The sequence below is a fragment of the Hydra viridissima genome, unplaced genomic scaffold (genome assembly GCF_058129835.1).
Source record: "Hydra viridissima isolate aposymbiotic clone 2 unplaced genomic scaffold, HvirCarnegie_v1 scaffold_16, whole genome shotgun sequence".
Taxonomy (NCBI): domain Eukaryota; kingdom Metazoa; phylum Cnidaria; class Hydrozoa; order Anthoathecata; family Hydridae; genus Hydra; species Hydra viridissima.
In genome coordinates this window covers 234,728-244,345 of record NW_028324315.1, presented here as the reverse complement: position 1 = coordinate 244,345, position 9,618 = coordinate 234,728, and the positions used below count along the sequence as shown (strand labels likewise).

The window sequence follows — 9,618 nt, the reverse complement described above, 5'->3', positions numbered from 1 at the left end:
AAGAAATGGACATCTGATAAGTGGATAATGTACAACGGTTATATCTTACGACCAGCAATTACCTTTCGCGGGAATGAAAATAAAGTAATGCTGGAAATGTATCTCGGTAAAGAAGATCAGGAGAGGGAATTAAAAAACTTTTATCTTAAAGTTTCTTTTTGCATAGGAATTTCGGCCAAAAACAAGAAATATGATTATTCTGTTACAAAACATAAAATAGAATTCTTGAAATCTAACAGAGCTGAAACTTTAACTAATTGGGTAACACAAAAAATCTGTGTAGAATCTTGTTATGTGTGTCATATTGTTTTTTAATATTCATTTGCAATAGTAAAAGTTGTTAAAATTGAGTTGTTTATTAATACATCATTGTTAAACATCATTTCTAAAGATATAGTTTTGTCATCATGTGTTAAACATTATATGAAATTGAGTTTAAATGCCACGTTTTTAGATAAGATGACAAAAATTTTATTTAAGCTAATATAACTTTTTAACGTACTCACTTTTTTAGTTAAAATGTTATACAAACCTATACAATATTTCAAAGAAATATTTGAAGTGTGAATTCTTCTGCAAATTTAAGCAATAATTTCATTAATGACATTTTATTTGTAATGCAATATTAAGTGATTATTTGTCATTGAAATATAACATCTAATAAACATTCTGGCATATAAGTTTAAATATTGTTTAGCAAGCTTAAAACTTTATGGAAAATATGAGATAACTAAACTTAACTTTTTTTAATTTTCTTTTTAAGCACAATGCACGTTATACTTTAAAGAAAACTTTTATGATTATAGAAATCAATCAAGATATTTAAGAGAAGTGAAATAAAATACTCGCACAACACTATTGAAATGGTTGTTCCTTTGAGTATGCACTTACGCCAAAGTTTAAACCTAATCATCACTATTGCAAGGTCATCTTGAGTGTGAGCGAACTCAGCAAATAGTTCCCATACAAGCGCATGCGCTCAATTGAGCGTTTGTATAAACTGACCAAAAAGCTCTATACAGCAAGTTTAGACTTGACTCTTAAGAGTTGACATTAGTCGCGGACATTTCCTCGCGTTATTCTTCTCCTCTTTACTTAAAGCATTTCTACCTAAAATAAACCTCGGTGGAAATATACATATAACGAATGATAAATTTTTATCAGAATTTGCAGCCAAACAAGGAACCATATAGTTCTTACACACAACCATCTGTGTTTGGTCTGTGTAAAGGCATTTGTAACTAGTTTGTCTGAAAAAGGTTCTCTAGGAGAATTTTTCATTTGTTCTAATTCAGTTCAACCCTGGGTGAAACATTTAACATTATAAGTTGTCCTTCTGTTACTTTTTAAAAACCTGTAAGGATACTTTTTTTAGAAGAATATTTTATAGTTTCAACCAATAGGCTTTCGCCAGTTGATAAATGAAATGTTATTTAAAATGCAATCAGCATTCATTTTACTTTTTAATATACTAAAACAAATTGTTCAGCCTGAATGCTTCCAAATTCACAGCAGGAGCAAAGGACATTTCTTTAACAAACAGGAGCCATTTTACATCGTTTAAAATGAAGTATTTTAAACCCAAAAATAAATTGACGGGTGTCTTGTTTTATATAACATGGTTAGCTAGAAATATAAACTTTTGAGAAAAAGTTATTAAAAAATACAGTCTTTACAAAAAGCTAGATGAAGCGCTGGCCTGATTGTGTGGCAAGAGTCAAGTTCAAATAAGAAAAGAGACTTACGAATGCGATTAAACGAAGTTGCGTCTTGCGTCAGATCTTCTGCAAATCGATTAAATTAGTTGCATTTTTCGAAAAAAAAGTCATTATTTGAATTGTGATTTACGATCTTATTCTAATTAACTGTAAGATTCAATCGTAATAATATGTATCTTACATCAGTTACGAAATTTCCGTTAATAGCTTGCGTTTAAGTGGCGTTTAAGTGGCCTTTAAGTTGCGTTTAAGTTGCGTTTAAACTGCGTTTAAGTTGCGTTTAAGTTGCGTTTAAGTAAATAACGATATGGGTCTTTTTATAAATAGTGTTTTTTATACAATTTTATTTGTTTACAAAATTGTGTTTCACATACTAGATCAGTTCTCATTTTAAAAATAGAGTTTTTAAAGTCCTATTTTTGATGGTATTTTTATTAGTATTGTTAAGTTTACTAAATTTATTGATGTATCAATAATGAAATTTATTTTTTGTTACTGGTATTTTAATCGTTATTTATGATACGTATACGTAAATATTCGTCAGCTACGAAATTTACCTACATTCTTTCAACTAAATTTCTACAGTCCTGGTGTCAATAAAATGTCAAAATCTTTCATATGGCGATGGTTTGGTAAGGTCAACGAGGGTGACTCGTAAGAGAAAGGAAACACTGAGGTCTCGGATTCAGAGGAAGAGATAGATGATGAAAGCAGTAAAGGAGCAATTGCTATTCAAAACACCTTTCAGTCTCGGTACTCAGCAATAGAAGAGCAATGTCATAACACTAGCCAGGAAACAACTGAGAAAATAAGACTTGCCCAAGGGAGTCAAATGACAAGTTGTAATTGTTGTTAGAAGATACATCTACACACAAGTTTAACAATTTTTTCATAGTTTAAAATTCTAAACATTTTTATAGTAACTCAAAAAAAGTGAAACTGTTCTTATTGTGTGTAATATTCTTTAATAGTACGTTAGTAATGAATGGGTTTGTAGAAAAATCTTCGATAGTAGTTATCGTAAGAATGTTCAGTTTCAAAATTTTATGACAATTCAACGGAAAGGATCGTAATAAGTTAATCGATGATTCTCGTAATTTTTAACGGAAATTTCAAACAAATTAATTGATTTACGTAAGCTATAACGAACCATTCGAGCAAATTATTGGAAGTTACGAATTAGTTTAATCGATTTCTCGTCGGAATTTCAATATCACAATTTAATTGATATCGTTAATCGTTACCGTTCAGTTAATTTTACGAATATACGTAATTTTAATCTTTAATCGTTACGTTTGCAAAAAAATTCCTAAGTCATTCCTCTAATTTAAATACTTAGATGAGCCGAAGATCCTCATCAAATATTTCGTTAAGAAAACTTTTGTGCATTCTTTTTTTAAACGTATTTTAAAAATTTAGCAGCTGGTGGCGAAATAGGAGTTGTAAAATACTCCAGAATATTAAATTTAGATTTTTATGAAAATGAACAAACTTTTCTAAAAAACTTTTTGCATACAAAATTTATTTTCACTAATAGTTTTTATATTTAGAGAAAAACTAAAAGAATTTTTTTACAACGGCAAAAACCTTTATTTAAATGCTTACATTTGCTGAATTGTTTACAACTTCGAATTATCTTTAGTGTTTCAAAAAATGCAATTCAACCAAGCTAAACAAATATCTGATCCCCTTTTACTCGCACTAAAAAACCAGTTATAGAATTGTTTAAAGTAGCATTTGCAGATCATAAACTTTTAAAAAAGTAACAAAATTACAACAGTTATGAATTTTCCAATCAGACACTAAGATTCTGAACTTTACTGGTGAGTTCCTTAAAATCTGGTTTCAAGTTTGTAGTTGGTGTTCAAAGTAATTCTGACAAATGTTCACTGGTTAGATTTGAATGATACTTTGATTTGACAAATTTCATAGTGGAAAATAAAGATTCACGTGTGTATGTTGAACTAAAAATTGAAATAAATTTTATAATCTTTTTCAGCTGAGGATACTTATCTTCAGGCGCTATCTTCCAAAGTTCCAATGAAGTTACCCAGCCGGCATATCTTGTTTCACTTTGGATTAAAAACCCTTATAGACACGTATTCGTAACGATCCAGGCGTATATCAAAAACACGTTGATTTCACGGGAATTCTACTGGAGTTTAATACGTTTTTTAAGAAGTTTCAAACGTGTTTATTGAGGTTTTAAATACGTGTCTTTCAAGGTTTCAAGCACGTTTTAATAGAGGTTTCAGTATGGAACTTAAATCTTGAAAAAACACGTGTAGGAGACGGTTTAAGCGCAAACCAAATAACACATTGATTTTACGTAAGTTTTGTTAAATTCTGTCAAGTATTTATACAAAAGTTTCAATCAAGAAAACTTTTAAAATCATTTTAATTTATTAGAGTAACTTGCACGTTAAAGGTAATCATCTTCAACTTACAAGTTATTCCAATAAATTATTATAATAAAGAAAATAAATTATCATAATAAAGGAACATTAATGTTCCTTTCATTACTTACTTCATTATATTTATATATTTTCATTATTTACTTCTAAGCTCAGGCGTCTCGAAACGTTTTGGGAATTTCAATCGAGATTTTTATTTCGAGATGATACGAGATGATACGAGAAGTTACAAGATTGGGTTTGAAAAGTCACCAAAAAATCTCAAACATTTCGAGATTTTTTTGAGTTTTTTTCGAGTAGTTACGAGAATCTCGTATTTACTTCATTCCGAGATAGAGCGAGAATTGACGCGCGTGACAGCTGAATTGTTATTGTTTTTTTTTTTTTTGCACTGTAAACAGAGCTAAAAGTTAAAAAACTTTAAAAGTTTAATGAATTTAGTTAAAATTATATTAAAAATATAATATTTTTTTGTTATTCAACAATATTATCATCTTTTTTACAAAGAATCAGGTAAGAAAACACTTTATTACTATATATTTTTATAATTTATTGTTTATTTTGTTGTGTCTTTTTACTTTAGTTCATTACTTAAAACTTTTTTTTAGTTTTTTAATAAGATGACTAAGTTAAAAGTTAAAAGTGAATGATGTCAGTGAAATAAACATATTTACACATACAAGTTTGCATTGTCATGTAGATGAAATGTCGTATTAAAGTAACTGGCTAATTGCATTACAAATTTTGGTAATCATTTTCCGGGAAAGTGGAAGTTTTCTTTTGTAGTTCCTAGAACTTTTTAAAGATTGGATGTATTTAATTATTGTCCTGAAAAATTTTTTTTTTAATTTTTTTTTTGATTTTGATAGTGATATTTGAATTCATACTTTTAGTCTAACAACATAGTTCGTCCAAGGACAGAAATATGGAAGCACTTTCCTAAGGAAAGAGTCATCGAAAATGGCATTGAGAAAGTTTTTGCGAAGTGCAACATTGACAACTGTGGCAATGTCTTTAAGCTTAAAGATGGAAACACCAGTGGTATGAGGCGTCACATGATTAGTTCTCACTCAGTAATCTGGCTGGCTTTGGAAAAAGAAAAGGAAGAGATAAAGCGCTAAGGAGATGTTGCCTATCAGAATCTAGAGCAGGTGAATTGGTGTTTTAAATCATTTTAATTAACCTGTATTAAACTGTTTTTACTGAGTATTAATTTCATTGTTGATTTAGGATTTTTGAATCATTTTTCTATTGTTTACTTATGAATCCAAAACTTTTTTAGTTTTTACAAAAAAAGGTACTTATTTATTACTTTTTTTAAGTTTTAGTTGTACGACGAAGGTGAGCGATACGACCATCAACACCTGAGAAAGTCAAAAACATTGATGCATACATGAGGTATAAGCCGCAGGACAAAGAGCAGCTATGTGGAGACATAGATATTCCCAAGTACTTGGCCAGATGCAACCTTCCCTTCATTCTGGTAGAAACTGAAAAAAGAGTGGAATGTTTCACGATGAGGACTGCTAATGGCTGCTTAAGTGGCCATTGAAATAGTGTTTTGTTATTTTAATCAAAATTTAGGAACAAAAATGAACAAAAAACCTTTTGTTCCAAGAATTTTCAATATATTTGAAAAATTAGAAAACTTGTCTCGTAATATCTCGAGAAATATCGAAAAAATATTTTAAATCTCGTTATTCTCGTCTAATTGTCACGTTTCGAGAAGGGAAATTTTGTGGCCAATTCTTAATCGAGAATCTCGTTACTTCTCGTAACCTCTCGAAACAAATTCTCGAAACTTGTGAAAACCATGATCTCGATCGAAACTATTCTCGAAACTCAGTGTCATTTCGAGATCTCGCATCGTAATGTCTCGTAACAAAAATAGTTTCGAGACGCCCGAGCTTAGTAATTATATTAATTATATTGGAAAAATAACGAATTCGTTAATAATAAATGATTTCTAAGAATTATCTCCACTAATACAACTTTGCATGATTTATTTAGATAATAAATTCATTTTATACTCACATACAGTGAAGTTGTTCATTAAATTTATTTTTAACTTTTTTATGTCAGCTGATTGATTTGATATATTCATATATATGATTCCGAGAATTTTTTATTACAAAATATATTTTGTCTTTTTTAATAATTTTTAAACAAAACGAAGTAAAGGAAGAGGAAAAAGAAGAGGAAAAAGAAAGTCAAGTGAGTAAACATTTGTTTGATACTCAAATTTGTGAAAATCCATTTTTAACTATTTAATGATTACACAAACCGGCGATAAAAAAAAAAAAAACTTTTACAATAGTTTTGCTGATTCTAATGTTTTTGGGTGCTCTCAGTCCGAAAATTATAGCAAATATATCCATGAAGTTTTTGCGTTTGAATATAGAATTATTTATATCTAATATCTGTGAGTATTAACATACTAAAACATACAGCAAATCTAACTGAAACAATAACTGTAGTGGTGGTAAATAGCATCTTCGGCTTTATTTTCCCACCATTTTCATCTTGTTTGCTAGCCGCTACTTGTTTTATTTTATTCCTGGGCATCCACAAAATCTAGTTAAAAAAATGCTTCCGCATATTTTTAATTAGATTTTGTGGAGAATATCATTATAGTAATATCAATAATAATGATAATAATGGTATTAAAAACAGTATTTACAATAAAGTTAAAAGTAATAATGATAATAAGAAATTACAATAAATATAATAATGATAATAATAATAATAACAATAGCAATAAAAACAACAATGACCCCATAACAACAACACTAAATAATAATAATAAAAATAGTAATAATAATGATAACATTAATAATAATATTAATAATAAAAATAATAATAATAATAATAATAATAATAATTATAGTGATAATAATAATAATAATATTAATAATAATAATAATAATAGTAATAATAATAATAATATAATAATAATAATAATAATAATAATAATAATAATAATAATAATAATGATAATAATAAGAAAAACAATAATGATAATAATAATAATAATAATAATAATAATAATAATAATAATAATAATAATAAGAAGAAGAAGAAGAAGAAGAAGAAGAAGAATAATAATAATGATAATAATAATAATAGTAATAGTATTAATAATAATAGTAATGATAATAGTAATAACAATAATAATAATAATAATAATAACAAAAACAATAATAACAACGACAATAATGATAATAAAATCTCTTTGCCATATTTTGCTGTTGTCTTTTTGTCATTCATATTGAACTGATGAATTTGTCTGATCAATTTATGGTAGGAAAGAAGTCATCATGTAAATTATCGACTCTTGATCGTTTTTTAGCATGATGGTTTCGATGTTTTATTGATTGCTTATGTTAAATTTCTGATGTCGCTTCTTCTAGCATACCAAGAAGTGATAGCGAATGAATATTTCTCTAGAACTTAATGCAAACTTTAAGAAATAAGATACAATCTATTCATCCTTGGGATGTGCATCAACTTGAAGTTCCATTATGTTTTTACCACTATCATTATATTTGTCGCAAAATTCGGTACTTACCACTGAATTGGTTGATGCCCTTGGGCATTTTTTTGCTCAGCCTGACAGAATACAACAAAATATGGCCAAGGGATCCAAGAGGAGTCGGTGAAAGCCTCGAATAGTTCGCTTCAGTTGTAAGACCTCTAGCTCTACTAATATGCTCTGCTCGTTTTTGTGATAATTCCTTATGACGGCGCATAAATTTGTAAAGCCAGTTTTTACTTGGGATATCTTCTTTAAATGGCATTTTTATACCTTGCCCTTTAACTATTTTTTGTACTGCCTTCATTAATAACTTTTGTTATCGCAAATCCCATGTTAGCGCACTGCATTAACCAAGCAACCAATTCATTCTCTATTTCTTCTCCAAGATATGATTTAATGCCAGAGTTTTGGCGTTTGGGTTGGCTTTTACCAGATAATTTGTCGCTTAAGGTACTTTTTGGAACATTAAACTTTTTTGCTGACACAAAATTTTTTCATCTTTATTTAAAGCTTTAAGTGCTGCATGCAGTTGTTCTTATGAATACAAAAACTTTTTTCGAATATTTTTATTCTCTTTTGAACCTTGCATCTTAACATTCTGCATAATACATGTATCTGTGGATGATGGAAGACTGGCATACTTTCTAGCTTCAAAGTTACAGCTACCCTCGTTGCTAATCATATTTAACTTGCAAGATTATCTATAAGCATCTCTTTTCAAAGTGTCTGTCATAGACTACCGTTCAGCATTTCGCAACTTGAATTAGAACTTTATGAGTGGCATAGTTTTTCAAATACTTCAAAGTTATCAAATAGCTAAGTCATAATTCGTACTTTCAAAAAACCACATGAACTTTCCTATAAAAAATAACAAAAAGCAGGCCTTTTTGATCACCATTGTACAGCTTACGCATCAAATCAACAAACATAATAGCACCCTTTTTCTTGGCTACTTCCTTCAAAACTTTTATCCAAGTGTTCTTAAGTTTAGAAATAGTATCACATTTCTTGTTCAGCTGTTCGTAGTTTTTCTTACACAATGCAAAGTTTCAGTCTTAGATGGAGTACAGCTATCGGATTGCTTTCTTCGGTATAGTAATCCTTTTTTTTTTTTTACTAATTTCGATAAACGCACACCTTTCATGCGTAGTTAAAGGTAACCGTAACCGGCTGAATATATTGTAGTGGTCCAGCTTCGGTTTGTTTGGACCTAGGCGCTTGACATATTATTTGAGGAAGCATGCTTGGTGATTTTTACACGTTTTTACGTGACGTAATGTTAACAAACTTGACCATCTTGCGTAATCGCCTGTCACACCAAATATTTAACATTGAACGTCAACTTTTTCGTTGTTTCATCTTCAATATAAACCTGACAATAAGAAAAGTATTGTCAATGTCATAATCTGGTTATTGAGAAGGATCAATTGTGCTCTTAGTTTCATGATCAAGAATGAATAACTTTTCAGCAATTTGTTTATAAAATCTTCTTACGGATTGTTTCTTTTTGATCATTAACATGTTTTCGCGCAAGACCTTTTTCTTAGATCAAAAAATTAAAAAAAAAATTTTTAAGGGCTGAAACGAGCATGCATTTTCCAACTGCGTTATGTCTTCTACTCCAAGGGTGGAAGTTCTGGTATGGTCATCATGTAAGAACAAGAGTGGCCAGTCGTATGTTCTTTTGTATAATTTTTCAAATGATTGTTTGAAGGTAGTCTTTGTCATCCACCCGCATTCTGGAAACCAATTGAATACTTTTGGCAAAGTCTTTTGATCGCTCCAAGTAGGTTGTAAGTATTTCATGGAAAATGTGGTTAACAGTGTCACCAAACACCCCCTCTTGATGTCTTATCGACTTGCTACGCAAATAACTTCACAAACTGTTTCACCTTTTCAACTAAAACCATCTTGCATTACACCGTACATGAAATATTTACAACTTGCTTTT

General features: G+C 29.3%; 1 protein-coding gene and 1 long non-coding RNA gene across 3 annotated transcripts in view; both read left to right on the top strand.

Moving 5' to 3' along the window:
• Window positions 1–4,735: 4,735 nt before the first annotated feature.
• LOC149877155 (uncharacterized) lies at window positions 4,736–5,775 on the top strand. 2 transcript variants are annotated; one of them, XR_016447745.1, is made up of 3 exons: window positions 4,736–4,879; window positions 5,026–5,283; window positions 5,461–5,775. It is a non-coding gene; the product is annotated as an uncharacterized LOC149877155 (long non-coding RNA). The 2 variants fall into 2 exon arrangements; XR_016447746.1 differs by having other exon boundaries at window positions 5,455–5,775.
• A 470-nt stretch (window positions 5,776–6,245) lies between these two features.
• LOC149877153 (uncharacterized) overlaps window positions 6,246–9,618 on the top strand; it is a 34,016-nt gene continuing 30,643 nt past the window's right edge. Inside the window, exon 1 of the transcript XR_016448018.1 lies at window positions 6,246–6,346. The gene's annotated coding sequence lies outside the window, so the exon portion shown is untranslated. The remainder of the gene's footprint in view (window positions 6,347–9,618) is intronic.